The following is a 19,107-nucleotide window of genomic DNA, read 5'->3' on the forward strand; positions in this document are numbered from 1 at the left end:
TGTGTGTCAATCTATTTTACATTTTTGGTAACACTATATTATTCCGAACACATTCACCATTAATTAACATGCAAATTAGTAACATATCGGCTCTTAATTAGTCATTAATTACTTTTTAATGCCTTATTTTACATGACCTTATTATACTAACAGTAAGCCATTCACTAAGAGTTAACTAACCCTAACCGCTCATAAATAACCCTAACCCCAACCCTTATATGTTCCCCAAATACTCTAAATTAAATCTGTCTTACTTTAATAAGCAACTAATTAATGGTGAATATGTTCCCCATACTAAAGTTATACCACATTTAAAAAAAAATAAAACCTGGTATAAGTATTTAATTGTGTGTATTAGAGATCGACCAATATGTTTTTTTCACAGACAATACTGACTGTTTGTAGTCAAGGGCCTTGTTAAAACTGCAGGTCAATTCCGATTGTTTTGTCCATATCCGACCTGTATCAAGTTTTTTTCATGTCAGTGTGAATGAACAGCGCAATTCAGAATTTTTCATTTCCGACCCAGGCACTGTGCGCATGTGGATATATATCGGATATATATGCGATGTGTCCTCATCCGACCAAAACTTCCTATAAAAGCGATAAACGTCATAATTGTTTGCCAAAAAAAATGGTTACAAAATAAAATAGTGGACATTGGAGAAGAAAACAGGTAAAAATATAATGTTTTAGGAATTCATGAAATGATGCGCCAGAATCAGTTTTTATTTAAAACCTAAGAGAACAAACATTTAAATATTCAAATAAAAATATGTCTCTTAAACGTCAGACCTATATTTAATATTTCTTCTGCCAGTGAAAGTATGTTGTGTGTCAATCTATTTTACATTTTTGGTAACACTATATTATTCCGAACACATTCACCATTAATTAACATGCAAATTAGTAACATATCGGCTCTTAGTCATTAATTACTTTTTAATGCCTTATTTCATGGCCTTATTATACTAACAGTAAGCCATCAACTAAGAGTTAACTAACCCTAACCGCTCATTAGTAACCCTAACCCCAACCCTTATATGTTCCCCAAATACTCTAAATTAAATCTCCATCCATCCATCCATCCATCATCTTCCGCTTATCCGAGGTCGGGTCGCGGGGGCAACAGCCTAAGCAGGGAAACCCAGACTTCCCTCTCCCCAGCCACTTCGTCTAGCTCTTCCCGGGGGATCCTTACTTTAATAAGCAACTAATTAATGGTGAATATGTTCCCCATACTAAAGTTATACCACATTTAAAAAAAAATAAAACCTGGTATAAATATTTAATTGTGTGTATTAGAGATCGACCAATATGTTTTTTTCACAGACAATACTGACTGTTTGTAGTCAAGGACCTTGTTAAAACTGCAGGTCAATTCCGATTGTTTTGCCCATATCCGACCTGTAGCAAGTTTTTTTCATGTCAGTGTGAATGAACAGCGCAATTCAGAATTTTTCATTTCCGACCCAGGCACTGTGTGCATGTGGATATATCCATCCATCCATCCATTTTCTACCGCTTATTCCCTCTCGGGGTCGCGGGGGGGCGCTGGTGCCTATCTCAGCTACAATCGGGCGGAAGGCGGGGTACACCCTGGACAAGTCGCCATATATATCGGATATATATGCGATGTGTCCTCATCGGACCAAAACTTCCTATAAAAGCGATAAACGTCATAGTTTGCCCAAAAAAATGGTTACAAAATAAAATAGTGGACATTGGAGTGGAAAACAGGTAAAAATATGTTTTAGGAACTCATGAAAGTTCCCCCACTCTTGTTTCTGCTCTTCAAGCAGACATTGAATCAAAATACCCTATAAAAAAGCGAGTCAAAATACTTGTCCTTTCACTTCTTAATCTTCTACGCACAATGTTTTGGTTCAGAAAATGTTTACTTTGACTGCACAAAATCCTTGAAATTGCCACAAATGTGCCAGTACTAAAACCAAACAGAGTGGAAGCCATGTTTACTTCTGTGAACACTGCAGCACGTGTGAGTGACATCATGACGTCACGTCCGCATGCGGATCGGATTGCATTCACATTAGAAATCGCTTTTTTTTTGTAATGTGAACGGCCAATTAAAAAAAAATTGATTTGGCAAAAATATTAAATTGAACAATCAACCCTTCAGTGTGAGGAGGCCACCAACCTTAACATTTGCAGTAAAATTTGGCCAAACATGAAGCGTATATGTCAGTAAAAAGCTAAACAGGGCTTTACGTACTTTAAAAAAAAAATAAAAATTAGGAAACATCAGACCAGTAGCGACAATGTTTTATGCAGCGCTAATCTTGTGTTTAATTTATCGCCAAAAACATCACGGAATTCCACAAACATCTTTATTATGTGTTTTTGAAAAGGAGCATAATTTGCATTTCAGAATCTAGGAAATCGCCTGGGAAAATCTGCAAAAATATGAGATTTTACTATATAACAATAATTGCAAACCAAGGCTAGTTGTGCGATCGCTGCAGTAGCGAAAACACACAAAACGGGTGGAAGAACGAAGGAAGGAATGCCAGGAAAGAAAGGATTAAAAACTGGAATTTGCAAAAAAAAAAAAAAAAAAAAAAAAAAAAAGTTCTGACAAGAGGAGACAGGTTGTCGGCGATCAGCACTCCAAGGAGTAAAAGAGGGAGGGTGTATGCTGGGGGTTTGTCGTCTGAACACGCCATTCCAACTAGTATGATTTGAGCCGTAGATGGCACATTTGATCAGACAGCCCACAATTTTTCCACGTGTGTGTTTATGTTGCATCGATGAATGCTTTTCAGAAAGCATTAAAATAGTGCACTTTATTCGAAGGTCCTTGAATGCAGCACAGTTATGTGCGGTGAGATGCAAAAGTGAAATATGTATTCTTCTCATATTTGAATAATAAAAAACAACCTTACAGTTTTTAAAAACCCCATGTCTATTTTCCCTCTACTTCAGGGGTGTCAAACGTACGGCCCGAGAGCCGGATCAGGTTCGCGAACAGGTTTTATCCGGCCCGTGGGATGAGTTTGCCAAGTATAAAAATGAACCTTTAATTTCAAAATGAAAGAAACAGCTGTTCTAAATGTTTCTACTGGATGTTGCAATAGCAATTCTTTGTATCTTTGTAGATGATGCTACACATGTACAAAATAAACTACATGTTAGTACAGGGGCGCTCACACTTTTTCTGCAGGCGAGCTACTTTTCAACTGACCAAGTTGAGGAGATCTACCTCATTCCTATTTATAATTTATATTTATTTATTTATGAAAGAGAAATTTTTGTTAACAAGTTAATGGTGTTTAATGATAATACAAGCATGTTTAACACACATAGATTCCTTTCTTTCATGAAGACAAGAATATAAGTTGGTGTATTTGATTCTGATGACTTGCATTGATTGGAATTAGACAGTGGTGCTGATAACGTCCGCATTTTCAAATGGAGGAAAAAAAAAGTCCTCCTTTCTGTCCAATACCACATGAAAGTGGTTGGATTTGGCATCTCATTTGTCCAACTTGCATACTCGTTTTTAAACACTTTGTTATGAGAGTAGCATATGTGTGTGGCCCTTTAATGTCTGGCAGCAGGTGAGTGACGTCAGTGAGTGTGCGGGTGGGCAAGCAAGTGAGAAAGCGGTCGCTGAGGGCGGGGGAGAAATACATTAGCATCAAACTCCGTAGCTTGCTAGCTTGTGCACGCTAGCTTTCTGAGACTCCTATTTTGTTAGCACAGGCAGGATGAAACAGGTCTTTTATGGTGAAGACAGGAACTGTGCAGTCGGTCTTTAGAGTTTTGACAGTAGGTATGGAGTCTCTGGAAATAAAATGTGTTTCTCAGCATCCGCCCTGTTAGTGATTTTGTTCTTAAATATGAGCTCGCAGCAGCCAGCGTCATCTCACAAGATCCTCGGGTGCCGAGAATGTCAAACAACTGACGAAAGTGAAGTCTTGGTATGATTGATGATTGCTCATTTTTATGTCTATTTTTTAATGGCTGGCTTGAGATCGACTGACACACCCTCCGAGATCGACCAGTCGATCACGATCGACGTAATGGGCACCCCTGTGTTAGTACATCAGTCAAGGAAAAATTATCAATCTACATAAATAGAACACAGTAATTTGATTTTGATATTTTTTTTATCTTCATAGATTGAAAATTAACACCAATGAATTGACTGATGAAATATAAAATAAAATATAAAAATAACAAATAAACTGTAAATTACCATGAATATTGGGGCGGCATGGCGTAGTGGGTAGAGCGGCCGTGCCAGAAAGCTGAGGGTTGCAGGTTTGCTTCCCACCAATTGACATCCAAGTCACTGCCGTTGTGTCCTTGGGCAGGACACTTCACCCCTTGCCCCCGGTGCCGCTCACACTGGTGAATGAATGATGAATGAATGAGTGGTGGTGGTCGGAGGGGCCGTAGGCGCAAACTGGCAGCCACGCTTCCGTCAGTCTACCCCAGGGCAGCTGTGGCTACAGATGTAGCTTACCACCACCAGGTGTGAATGAATGATGGGTTCCCACTTCTCTGTGAGCGCTTTGAGTATCTAACAATAAAAAAGCGTGATATAAATGTTATCAATTATTATTATTATTACTATTAACCGCAATCGGTAGGTTGTGAGTTCAAATCCCGGTCGAGTCATACCAAAGACTATAAAAATGGGACTCATTCCTTTCCTGCTTGGCACTCAGCATCAAGGGTTGGAATTAGGGCTTAAATCACCAAAAATGATTCCCAGGCGCGGCACCGCTGCTGCCCACTGCTCCCCTCACCTCCCAGGGGGTGATCAAGGGTGATGGGTCAAATGCAGAGAATAATTACGCCACACCAAGAGTGTGTGTGACAATCATTGGTACTTTAACGTAAGTGTAAAAATAAAAATAAAAAAAAACATTATGATTTGTACAACTTCAGAATGCGCTTGTTTTATTTTCAAACAAAAAAACTATGTAATGTTGTCTTTATTTTTAAGTTATCATGCTGTGATGTTACCAGTCTGGCCCATTTGGGAGTAGATTTGTCTCCATGTGGTCCCCGATCTAAAATGAGTTTGACACCCCTGCTCTACTTCGATGCCTCTGAAAATTGATAAAGCAGCAATTAAGGAATGAAATATTGATACAAATTAAGCATTTGCACGAAAGAAGTAGGAAACATTGCAGAGAAATATACTTATTATATTTTATTTTATATTGATCGGTTAAATCACATTAAACTTTAAGGGACTGGTTCGTTAGGCCCCGTTTGGGGTTTGATACTGAAGTCAGTACACACTAAAATCTGTTGGAACCATATTTTAGCAGACTCAAGCACTTGGCAAGCAAATGTTTATTCGTAGTTGACTGCCTCTAGGTAATGTTACAATTGTCAATCTGAACAAAGCAGGCATGCCTGATAGAAAACACTCAAACGTGAGACTCCACCATCCAAAGTGCGCTACCTAGATGTTGATTTATATCGGATATGCAAGATATTGATTAGCATTATCGATTTTACACAGCCATTTCAACGCCTTCAAATTTTCTAATCATAACTGCAACTAATATAAACGATACAATCAGTGTGTAATAAGTGCTATACTTACAGTGAAAACATTTTGTAGGGCTCACGACAAAAAAGTGACACATTCAACGAAGTCACGAAAACTACTTCCTGAGTACGGCAACTCACGGAGAACAAACAAAAATAAATAAATACATGTAAATGAGACTCAGAAGTGTAGAAAAACAACATAACTGGACAGCGCAGTTACCGTATTTTTCGGACTATAAGTCGCATTTTTTTTCATAGTTTGGCAAGGGGTGCGACTTATACTCAGGAGCGACTTATGTGTGAAATTATTAACACATTACCATAAAATATCATCCATCCATCCATTTTCTACCGCTTATTCCCTTTCGGGGTCGCGGGGGGCGCTGGCGCCTATCTCAGTTACAATCGGGCGGAAGGGAGGGTACACCCTGGACAAGTCGCCACCTCATCGCAGGGCCAACACAGATAGACAGACAAATAATATTATTTAGCTAATTCACGTAAGAGACTATACATATAAGATTTCATTAGATATAGATAGATTAGATTAGATAGTACTTTATTTATTCCGTCAGGAAAATTACAATTTTCAGCACAATCCCATTCAAGATCAGACAAATATTACAGGGAGACAGAACAGGATCGCTGACGGGTCTGCCGGCTTCCAGCGCCCCTTACAAAAAAATTGACATACAGGTAAACAAGGGGGGAGGGAGAGGGCGATGGGAGAAAAAAAATAGAATATTAAAATAAAATTTAAAATATCGGTCTTAGCCTAGGCCCTGGAGTGGGGGTGCAGACTGAGGCCAAGGGAAGAGGAAAAAAAAAAAAACCTCATAGCCATAGTACACATCCCTCTTCCATGTGTGTAAGAGGGAAACATTAAACATCTAGCAATTAGGAGTGACAGATTGTTTGGTAAACGTATAGCATGTTCTATATGTTATATTTATTTGAATGACTCTTACCATAATATGTTACGTTAACATACCAGGCACCTTCTCAGTTGGTTATTCATGCGTCATATAACGTACACTTATTCAGCCTGTTGTTCACTATTCTTTATACATTTTTAATTGCCTTTCAAACGTCTATTCTTGGTGTTGTGTTTTATCAAATAAATTTCCCCCAAAAATGCGACTTATACTCCAGTGCGACTTATATATGTTTATTTCCTTCTTTATTATGCATTTTCGGCGGGTGCGACTTCTACTCCGGAGCGACTTATACTCTGAAAAATACGGTATGTTGAATTGAAATAATAATAAAATAATGATATATTGACATTTATTATCACATGAACACACAAAAGTAATGAAAATTAGTAACGTCGAGGACCTGTATCGGTACAGTATCATTTCAAACAGAGGCGTTCTAACTTTATACAAAGGTGTATGTTTGTTCACTAAAGCGATGTACCAGGTTTAGTAATGTTTTAAAACTATAACAATTCATCACAAATCTCAGCACTTCCCCAAGGACCATGCAAGTATGCACCCTCGTGAAGTTTGAAATGCACTTATAACAATACAGCACATCAGTCATTATACGGTAGCCAATGCTCCTACTGTATATGCATATTACGGTCTGATGTTTTTGCACCGCTTCAAAAAAAACATCAGCATTAACAACCTCTATTTTTTCCCAATATTAATTACACAATATTTCATAAGCTCCATGTGTCGTATCATGAATGGTCAGTGTCCAGCAGCTTTATCTACCATTACATGCGCTTTAAAATGATTGATTGAAACTTTTATTAGTAGATTGCACAGTCCAGTACATATTCCGTACAATTGACCACTAAATGGTAACACCCCAATAAGTTTTTCAACTTGTTTATGTCAGGGTCCACGTTAATCAATTCCTGGTAATCACGGTGTTGATGTGGAAGTCATGCATGTGCTACTTGCCATGCGGTCATTTACGTTACTATTATTGTTGACTAGGCAATTTGCTCTTTACCGCAGGTACAGCATTGGTTGTATTGTGCAATATTATTCTTTTACTACACAATCCCCAAGTTTTCTTTTTTCATTTGTTCAATGCACTCTAAATCAGGGGTATCAAAGTCAAATACAGAGTGGGCCAACATTTAAAACTGAACAAAGCCGCGGGCCAAGGTTGAACAAATTAACCTTTTAATAGAGACCCAAACAAGTTTTTAATTGAATATTGAACAGGCAAAACGTATATAACTTTATAGTGACATGCAAAACAGAGTTTCAAACAATAATAATGATAATTAAAAAATATCAATGGCATATCAAATAAAATGTAAATAAAAATGGAATGCCTCTTTTCTATTTGCTGCCTTCTGAGGTAAATATTAAAATAAACTTTTTCCACAGGCTAATAATAAATTTGAAAATAAAATAATGAATGAATAAAACATTCAAGCCTTGACGTAGCAAGAGAAAGTGCATGATGTAGGACCTGAGCAGAGGATGTCGTTGTGGCTTGTGCAGCCCTTTGAGACATTTGTGATTAAGGGCTATATAAATTAAGTTTGATTGATTGATTGATGAATAAAACAATAATTATTGCTCAGTTTGCTACATGTAATTTAACTCTGAAGAGGGGAAAAGCAAAGCTTCTATAACTTAATAGTGCAAAATCTACTTTCCAAAAAATTTAAGAAAAATAAAATGGTATATTAAATACAATTTAAATTGAAAAAAAAGAATGCCTCTTTTCCATTTGCAGTCCTCTGAGGTAAATATCAAGATTAACTTTTTCCACAGGCTAATACATTTGAAAATAAAATAACAATAATGAATGAATCAACCATTCAGGCCTTTTTACTGCTCAGTTTGCGACACACTGATCTAATCTGATGTGCCCAAGCCAGATACCTGCCATCTTTGTAGCGTCCCGGAAGAGTTAATGCTGCAAGGGATTCTGGGTATTTGTTCTGTTGTGTTTATGTTGTGTGACGGTGCGGATGTTCTCCCGATATGTTTGTCATTCGTGTTTGGTGTGGGTTCACAGTGTGGCGCATATTTGTAACAGTGTTAAAGTTATTTATACGGCCACCCTCAGTGTGACCTGTATGGCTGTTGACCAAGTATGTCTTGCATTCCCTTATGTGTGTGCAAAAGCCGCATATATCATGGGATTGGGCCGGCACGCTGTTTGTAAGGAGGAAAAGCGGACGTGACGAAAGGTTGTAGAGAACACTAAAGGCAATGCCTTTAAGGCATTGCCCCCAATATTGTTGTCTGGGTGGAAATCGGGAGAAAATCGGAAGAATGGTTGCTCCGGGAGCTTTTCGGGAGGGGCTGGAACTTTGGGAGTCTCCTGGGAGAGTATGAGTATTAGCGGTAAATGTTACAGCGGGACCGCCGTTGTATGACACCGGCGAGCCAGCTCTAATCTTAATTTGATATTGCTTCAAGGGCCAAATAAAATTACATGGCGGGCCATATTTGGCTCGCGGGCCACAGTTTGACACCCATGCTTTAAATCAGTGGTTCTCTGTGAACATTTTTTAAATTCAAGTACACCCTAATCAGAGCAAAGCATTTTTGCTTAAAAAAAGAAGTAAAATACAGCACTATGTTGGGGTTAAATCACCATAAATGATTCCCGGGCGCGGCACCGCTGCTGCCCACTGCTCCCCTCACTTCCCAGGGGTTGATCTAGGGGATGGGTCAAATGCAGAGGACAAATTTCACCACACCTAGTGTGTGTGTGACAATCATTGATACTTTAACTTTAACTTTTAACTATGTCATCAGTTTCTGATTTATTAAATTGTATAACAGTGCAAAATATTGCTCATTTGTAGTGGTGGTCTTTCTTGAAATTTTTGGAAAAAAAAAGATACAAAAATAACTAAAAACTTGTTGAAAAATAAACAAGTGATTCATTTATGAATAAAGATTTCTACACATAGAATTAATCATCAACTTAAAGTGCCCTCTTTGGGGATTGTAATAGAGATCCATCTGGATTCATGAACTTAATTCTAAACATTTCTTCACAAAAAAAGAAGTCTTTAACATCAATATTTATGGAACATGTCCACAAAAAAATCTAGCTGTCAACACTGAATATTGCATTGTTGCATTTCTTTTCACAGTTTATGAACTTACATTCATATTTTGTTGAAGTATTATTCAATAAATATATTTTTAAAGGATTTTTGAATTGTTGCTATTTTTAGAATATTTTTGAAAAATCTCACATACCCCTTGGCATGCCTTCATGTACCCCCAGGGGTACGCATACCCCCATTTGAGGATCACTGATCTAAATCATGGTTAAAAATAAAAAGAAATTTCAAGTTAAACTGTTTGTTTGTTTAATACATTTGGAAATAAGAGACCTTCGTTAAGTGTTGCCAGCTTCTAATTGAAACCCAATCTTTGTGGATCAGGTGATTAATGAGAGCATTTATACTAATTAAGTATCTGCCTAAACAATCCATTATTTTTATAGGAAGATGGTCAATAATTCTCCAGTTAGGATGACATCAGGAGCATTAGTTCAAACTTCAAACACAGTATTAGAGATATGATATAGTGTATAACAACAGGCCTGTTTCTCTTTGTGATACATGTTGTCAAAGGATGGATGTCTTTCACTCGCCAGCTGTTGACACGATGAAAGAGCGCCTTTATCGCAATCAACACACACACATGCGCGCACACAGTAAAACATAATGTACCACTATACATCTTGTCCATCTGCATTGCTCTTGTGGTTCATCCACCGAGAGTGCTTATGAAATGATGTACATGCTCACAGTTTCGATTAGTATTAGAACCGGCCAGCAGGCCACAGCCGCCTGCTGCTGTTTTGCATGCATTAATAGTCTATCAGTGTAGCTGCTAGGAATTTTCAAAATGCGGTCCCAGGGACCCCATCAAGTCATGAAAATTGTTTCCCACAGTACATTTTTGGGGGCCCATTTTTTTGTAAGCATTTTGAAAATAAATGATAAATGTATGCATTATCCTGTAATACCTCACTCATTCTATATTGTGTTTTGGGAAAAGGTTGTCATAAATGTTAATTTATTCAAAAAAAATAATACAAAAGACAACACATTTTTATGCACATGTAAAAATGTATTCAGTTATAAACATTCACTCACTTTCTTCTTTCCTTCATGGATCTAAACTTTACCGCTACCGGTATTTGTTTTTTATACTTTTATTGCAATATTTTCAGAATATGTTTGTTCTATTTTTGACCAAAGTAACACAAAAAAACAGTCTGAAGTTGTTTTTATTTTTTTTAGTTTTAATGCCACGATTTTAATAGTCCGGCTCGTGTTTGCACATGCGGCCCCTGAACTAAAATTAGTTTGACACCCCTGCTCTAGAGTGTTATCTATTCAGACTCTAGTACTCTAGAACAGTGGTCCCCAACCACCGGGCCGCGGTAGAATAATTTTTTATTATTTTTAATTTTTTTTTAAAATAATAATAATCCATCCATCCATTATCTACTGCTTATTCCCTTTTAGGGGTCGCGGGGGGTGCTGGCGCCTATCTCAGCTACAATCGGGCGGAAGGCGGGGTACACCCTGGACAAGTCGCCACCTCATCGCAAGGCCAACACAGATAGACAGACAACATTCACACTCACATTCACACACTAGGGCCAATTTTAGTGTTGCCAATCAACCTATCCCCAGGTGCATGTCTTTTGGAAGTGGGAGGAAGCCGGAGTACCCGGAGGGAACCCACGCATTCACAGGGAGAACATGCAAACTCCACACAGAAAGATCCCGAGCCTGGATTTGAACCCAGGACTGCAGGAACTTTGTATTGTGAGGCAGACGCACTAACCCCTCTCCCACCGTGAAGCCCATAATAATAATAATAATAATAATAATAATAATATATATATTTTTTTTTATTAAATCAACATAAAAAACACAATATACACTTACAATTAGTGCACCAACCACAAAAACCTCACTTTTTCATGACAAAAACGGCCCTTTTTCATGACAAATAAAAAAATTAAAAAATAAATAAAAAAACAAATAATGCAGAACCAAAACAATAAATGAAATGAATAAAATTATTGACAAACAAAGTTGAACTTCATTATTTAACATGTAGGCAGAGGGAGAGTTGAACATTACCTAACTGACAAACCAGTTACGACCTTCTTAAACAAAAGTGCAAAGTAACAATACAATCACTACAGTCCAAACAGATGTATTAACAGGTCATATGCAAAACTAAAATTAGGTTTGGCAGAGTGAGGACCACTGACATGACTACATGACACTACACAAAGAGTCAGAGTCAGGAGATGCCATTGTGGTTTGTGCAGCCCTTTGAGGCACTTGCGGTTATGGGTTGTATAAATAAACAGATTTATTAAATCACACATGCATTAGGACCCCCTAACTCACGTGTGTGCACTAAAACCAACAAACTGTCACACAGTAACTCACACACTAACTCCCTCACACATGAACACACACTTGCGCAGTACCGCACAAACGCACGCACCGAGTGACTCAGTCACACTTACTCACGCATGCAAATGCATCACAACTTATTAAGAACTATTTATTAATGTGAACTTAAGTGTTTATTCATGGGCTTGTTTGTGTTACATATTGAGTACAAGGAAGTGAAATAATGTGTGACAAATGTCAATGAAATGGACAATGTGTAGGACTATATCAGCTCTGCTTCGTCCTACTCCTTTTAGGACATGTTAAAATGTGAAACTGTAATGTACAATATTGTAACTCATTGCATGTGCGGAAAAAAACAAAAAACTCAAACATAATATTAACCATAATCATGCACTACCTCACATTAACACACACACTAACATACACAAACCTTTGCACAAAATCATACACAAACACATACTACAGTAGCTCAAGTACACAAAAACACAAAGTCGCACATTAAGTCATACAGTGACGCGCACACACACACCGATTTACATAAAATCCAACGATGCCATGTTACAGTAACTGGGTCGCGCGTGACGTCACGTCCAGTTGCAGACGATGGATGTAGTGATAAGCACTCTAAATGGTTAATATCACCGTTTTAAATCAAACATGTTTTCAGAAAAGCTGGCAAAAAACACTGTTGAGGAATGCTCATCAAACACTTATTAGGAGAATCCCACAGCTGAACAGGCTGATTGGGAACCAGTGGGTCCCATGATTGGGGCAAGGATGGGGCGAGGGTCACCACTTTGTGAAGTGAACTGAAGTGAATTATATTTATATAGCGCTTTTTCTCTAGTGACTCAAAGCGCTTTACATAGTGAAACCCGATATCTAAGTTACATTCAAACCAGTGTGGGTGGCACTGGGAGCAGGTGGGTAAACTGTCTTGCCCAAGGACACAACGGCAGTGACTAGGTTGGCAGAAGCGGGAATCTAACCTGCAACCCTCAAGTTGCTGGCACGGCCACTCTCCCAACCGAGCTAAACCGCCCCCAATAATGAACTAATGTGTGAGCATATTGCCGAACAGTTTAAGAACAACATTTCTCAACGAGCTATTGCAAAGAATTTAGGGATTTCACCATCACCAATCCGTAATATAATGAAAAGGTTCAGAGACACGAAGAAATCACAGCACGTAAGCGTCAAGGCCGAAAACCAACATTGAATGCCCGTGATCTTCGATCCCTCCGGCGATACCTTTGGCGTCACATTAGTGCCAAAAATCCAAGCGCATAAAAACCGTTATCGCGCGCAGATTCTCCACTTTGTGCGCGCACCGTCTTCGTTTTGGCACCTTGGGGGCGGGATTCTTAGACGGCGCCTCCTTTCTGATTGGTCAGGCGAAAAAAGCTCAGGGCCAATCAGAAGTATAGCTTCATCATTGTCACCGTCGTCCCACTGGGTGTGAGTTTTCCTTGCCCTTATGTGGGCCTACCGAGGATGTCGTAGTGCTTTGTGCAGCCCTTTGAGACACTAGTGATGTAGGGCTATATAAGTAAACATTGATTGATTGATCGATAGCATGGCGGGTCCTCGTCAATATGTATCAAGATGATACAGCTCCTGTCGACAAACAAATTCTAAAAAGTCCGAATTTAGTGGAGTTGTGGAAAATGCCAATTGAATTTCATCCAAAAGTCTTTGAAGAAAGTAATGTCTCATCTATTGAGAAAACATCACATAGTTAATGAAGTGTCAAGATCAATATCTCGCCTGTATATCGGTTGGGGACATCTCTATGCTGCTGATCCGCCTCCGCTTGGGATGGTTTCCTGTGGACGGGACTCTCGTTGCTGTCTTGGATACACTTTGAACTGAACTCTCGCGGCTGTGTTGGAGCCAGTATGGATTGAACTTTCACAGTATCATGTTAGACCCGCTCGACATCCATTGCTTTCGGTCCCCTAGAGAGGGGGGGTTGCCCACATTTGAGATCCTCTCCAAGGTTTATCATAGTCAGCATTGTCACTGGCGTCTCACTGGGTGTGAGTTTTCCTTGCCCTTATGTGGGTTCTTCCGAGGATGTCGTAGTCGTAATGGTTTGTACAGTCCTTTGAGACATTTGTGATTTAGGGCTATATAAAGTCATCATTGTCACCGTCGTCCCACTGGGTGTGAGTTTTCCTTGCCCTTATGTGGGCCTACCGAGGATGTCGTAGTGGTTTGTGCAGCCCTTTGAGACACTAGTGATTTAGGGCTGTATAAGTAAACATTGATTGATTGATCGATAGCAAGGCGGGTCATCGTCAATATGTATCAAGATGATACAGCTCCTGTCGACAAACAAATTCTAAAAAGTCCAAATTTAGTGGAGTTGTGGAAAATGCCAATTGAATTTCATCCAAAAGTCTTTGAAGGAAGTAATGTCTCATCTATTGAGAAAACATCACATAGTTAATGAAGTGTCAAGATCAATATCTCGCCTGTATATCGGTTGGGGACATCTCTATGCTGCTGATCCGCCTCCGCTTGGGATGGTTTCCTGTGGACGGGACTCTCGTTGCTGTCTTGGATACACTTTGAACTGAACTCTCGCGGCTGTGTTGGAGCCAGTATGGATTGAACTTTCACAGTATCATGTTAGACCCGCTCGACATCCATTGCTTTCGGTCCCCTAGAGAGGGGGGGTTGCCCACATTTGAGGTCCTCTCCAAGGTTTATCATAGTCAGCATTGTCACTGGCGTCTCACTGGGTGTGAGTTTTCCTTGCCCTTATGTGGGTTCTTCCGAGGATGTCGTAGTCGTAATGGTTTGTACAGTCCTTTGAGACATTTGTGATTTAGGGCTATATAAAGTCATTATTGTCACCGATGTCCCACTGGGTGTGAGTTTTCCTTGCCCTTATGTGGGCCTACCGAGGATGTCGTAGTGGTTTGTGCAGCCCTTTGAGACACTAGTGATTTAGGGCTATATAAGAAAACATTGATTGATTGATCGATAGCATGGCGGGTCATCGTCAATATGTATCAAGATGATACAGCTCCTGTCGACAAACAAATTCTAAAAAGTCCAAATTTAGTGGAGTTGTGGAAGATGCCAATTGAATTTCATCCAAAAGTCTTTGAAGAAAGTAACGTCCCATCTATTGAGAAAACATCACATAGTTAATGAAGTGTCAAGATCAATATCTCGCCTGTATATCGGTTGGGGACATCTCTATGCTGCTGATCCGCCTCCGCTTGGGATGGTTTCCTGTGGACGGGACTCTCGCTGCTGTCTTGGATACACTTTGAACTGAACTCTCGCGGCTGTGTTGGAGCCACTATGGATTGAACTTTCACAGTATCATGTTAGACCTGCTCGACATCCATTGCTTTCGGTCCCGTAGAGAGGGAGGGTTGCCCACATTTGAGATCCTCTCCAAGGTTTCTCATAGTCAGCATTGTCACTGGCGTCCCACTGGGTGTGAATTTTCCTTGCCCTTATGTGGGTTCTTCCGAGGATGTCGTAGTGGTTTGTACAGACCTTTGAGACATTTGTGATTTAGGGCTATATAAATAAACATTGATTGATTGATTGATCTCTCTTTTCATACAACCAGTCCACAGATGTCAGTCTGTATTTAATATTTGTATATGTAAATATTTAATGTATGCCAGAATGTGGGACTATTAATTTTCTTTCCTTTATCTACTTTAAGTTTACACCAGAGTCTACCCGAACCCACTTATCTATTTTATACTTCATATCAGGACCACATGATAAGCATATTGGCCTAATTATTGATGTTATGATTGCAATTACTATTTTAGTAGAATAATGAATGACAGGTTATCACTACAATATAAAAAGTATTTACGTTTCTGCAAAATACTCAAACTATGAACAATTAGATATCAGCCCAGATCAGTATAGATGGCAGAGTTAAAAATATGTATTTAAAAAAACAACAAAAAAGCTAGCTCCATACATGAGGCAAAATAAATCTGAGAGATAATAGTGTAAGACTTACTTGTTCAGCCATGACAGCCCCATGAAAACGTGATTTCCTTTCTTTTTAATCCCAGGGACCTACCATGGACCTTTCATCACAGATTTGAATAAAGACTCGATGTTTCTCCAGCGTAGCGGCAATCTTACCTCGGACAGCAGGTCCCTATCATTTTGTTGATGTCAATGCTACATGAACTATTTAAATATACACATACATACAATACTCTGACATTTATAACAAATCGAACTGTTTGGAAATTAGTTGTAAATTGAGCAAGTTATGGTTATTTAAATAGTACATGTATGGCGTCACATTAGTGCCAAAAATCCAAGCGCGTAAAAACTGTTATCGCGTGCTGATTCTCCACTTCAACTAATTTCCAAACGGTTCCATTTGTTATAAATTAATTTAATAATACACAAAAAAGTACCGAAAATTGGTACAGTTGAGTACCGGTATTGATTCACAGGTACCGGGAATTGGTACTGTATCGGTTGAAATGTGAAAAGTACCCATCCCTAACACACGCACGCATGCACACACACACACACACACACACACACACACACACACACACACACACACACACTTACTTGCAGGCTGTCAGTGTGTGAGTTTTGGAGTGCATGTGTTCCAGCCAATGCACACAGCCTGCAGTGGATGGCGCGCCGCCAAGCCGAGGGCAGATAAGATCTGCAAAGAAACATTACGGAATCACATTCTCATTTCAAATTGCTCAAATGTTTATAGCAACCAGTGTCACAACAGGTGGAGTAAAAAGCGACGAGCAGGTCTCTCTCTGCAAGGAGCCGAGCGGTTTGATGCGCAATGACAGCATGTCAAGGGGAGCTGACTCACTCGAGCGCGTCTTCAAATATAAAGAAGGTTTTGTTTGAAAGGCGCGTGCACACAGACACACACACACACACACACACACACACACACTCACACAAATGAACGAAAGGGCCGGATAGATGTGATGAAAGGAGAAAACCTGCTCCTGTTTTCAGTAAACGTCTGCAATAATGAAGCTGGAATGGACAAGATTGTACTTGTAACAGTGGTCATCCTGCAGAGTGCAACCTTGCACACGCTGGACTCGAACCAGCGTCCACACAGTTACAGTGTATGAGCTGTGCTTAAAGCATCAGAATGTGACTTTATCGCAACATACTATCGCAAAATCACACCATTCAATAATTTAAAAACTTCTGTACTATTTTAGAGTGAAATATATGGAACTTGTTGCTTATATTTCTTTAAATAAGGGCATGATCTACTGGACTAATTGTGAGCACCAACAATTGTTTAGTTTTTTTTTTTTTTTATGAACTATTTTAACTGTTAATCTGTTTTTTCTAATTTGAATCTATTTTTTTTTTAACAGTTTTAAAGGCCTACTGAAACCCACTACTACCCACCACGCAGTCTGATAGTTTATATATCAATGATGAAATATTAACATTGCAACACATGCAAATACGGCCTTTTTAGTTTACTAAATTGCAATTTTAAATTTCCCGCGAAGTATCCTGTTAAAAACGTTGCAGAATGATGACGCTTATGTTGACGCGTGCTTGTGACGTTATTGGTTGGAGCGAACATTTCAGCCCAGCACCACTCACGGCTAAAAGTCATCTCTTTTCATCGCATAATTACACAGTAATTTGGACATCTGAGTTGCTGAATCTTTTGCCCATCCATCCATACATTTTCTACCGCTTATTCTCTTTCGGGGTCGCTGGCGCCTATCTCAGCTACAATCGGGCGGAAGGCGGGGTACACCCTGGACAAGTCGACACCTCATCGCAGGGCCAACACAGATAGACAGACAACATTGACACTCACATTCACACACTAGGGCCAATTTAGTGTTGACAATCAACTTATCCCCAGGTGCATGTCTTTGGAAGTGGGAGGAAGCCGGAGTACCCGGAGGGAACCCACGCATTCACGGGGAGGACATGCAAACTCCACACAGAAAGATCCCGAGCCTGGATTTGAACCCAGGACTGCAGGACCTTCGTATTGTGAGGCAGACGCACTAAACCCTCTGCCACCGTGAAGCTAAATCTTTTGCAATTTGTTCAATTAATAATGGAGACTATAAAGAAGAATGCTGTTGGTGGAAAGCGGTGGATTGCAGCTGCCTTTAGCAACGGAAACACAGCCGGTGTTTCTTTGTTTGTTGTGAAGCTTTAACACAGAGCGGGCCAAGCGAACATGTTTCTCTACGTCAACCAGCAAGTTTTTGGATGGGAAAATTGTGATATTAAGTCGGCTCTTACCTGAGACTTGAGTGGATTATGCGACCTCCTCCTGCAGCTCAAAAAGGAAGCTGTGATCTCGGCTCCTCGGCTTCTCTCATAAATACTGGCGTTCACCGCAGCCATCCGACTTTCAGGTATGACTTTATAATCTCACTAAAACACTATTAACACAATAAGCATATAAGAGATTTTCCAGAATTATCCTAGTAAATGTGTCTAATAACATCTGAATCACTCCCACTGCCGTGCCTGGAGCCGTCGCCTTTGTTTTTCTTTTTTGAGTGCTTCACGCTAACTTTCCTCATCCACGAATATTTCATCCTTGCTCAAATTAATGGGGAAATCGTCACTTTCTCGGTCCGAATAGCTCTTGGTGCTGCTGGCTATGATTATAAACAATGTGAGGATGTGAGGAACCCTACAACCCGTGATGACACGCGCACATCGTCTGCTACTTCCGGTAAAGGCAAGTCTTTTTTATTAGCGACCAAAAGTTGCGAACTTTATCGTCGATGTTCTCTACTAAATCCTTTCAGCAAAAATATGGCAATATCGCAAAATGAGTAAGTATGACACATAGAAAGGACCTGCTATCCCCGTTTAAATAAGAAAATCTCATTTCAGTAGGCCTTTAATCACACTGCTGCGCTGATTAAGAACAGCATTTCATGATCTTGTGTATATGACCAAAACAGGACAAATACAGTGATCTGTATCTAAATGAGGGACTATAAAATGTTTAGCTGATACAGAGGAAACAAATGATTTAATATTGAATTGAATTATTTATGGAAAAATAGATAAGCGGTATATAGATTTAATGAATGGATGATGAAAAAATAGCTTCACTGTAAATTTGCCTTCAGGAAATTATATATTTTATAAGTACAAAACCCAAAACCAGTGAAGTTATTACGTTGTGT

The 19,107-nt window shown here is 39.4% G+C and overlaps 1 long non-coding RNA gene across 1 annotated transcript in view; it reads right to left on the bottom strand.

Annotated features, from left to right (window-relative positions):
• Nucleotides 1–19,107, bottom strand: part of LOC133537594 (uncharacterized) — a 247,693-nt gene that overhangs the window by 215,428 nt on the left and 13,158 nt on the right. Inside the window, exon 2 of the long non-coding RNA XR_009802736.1 lies at nucleotides 16,508–16,607. This is a non-coding gene — a long non-coding RNA (uncharacterized LOC133537594). The remainder of the gene's footprint in view (nucleotides 1–16,507; nucleotides 16,608–19,107) is intronic.

This window comes from Nerophis ophidion, linkage group LG18 (genome assembly GCF_033978795.1).
Source record: "Nerophis ophidion isolate RoL-2023_Sa linkage group LG18, RoL_Noph_v1.0, whole genome shotgun sequence".
Classification (NCBI taxonomy): domain Eukaryota; kingdom Metazoa; phylum Chordata; class Actinopteri; order Syngnathiformes; family Syngnathidae; genus Nerophis; species Nerophis ophidion.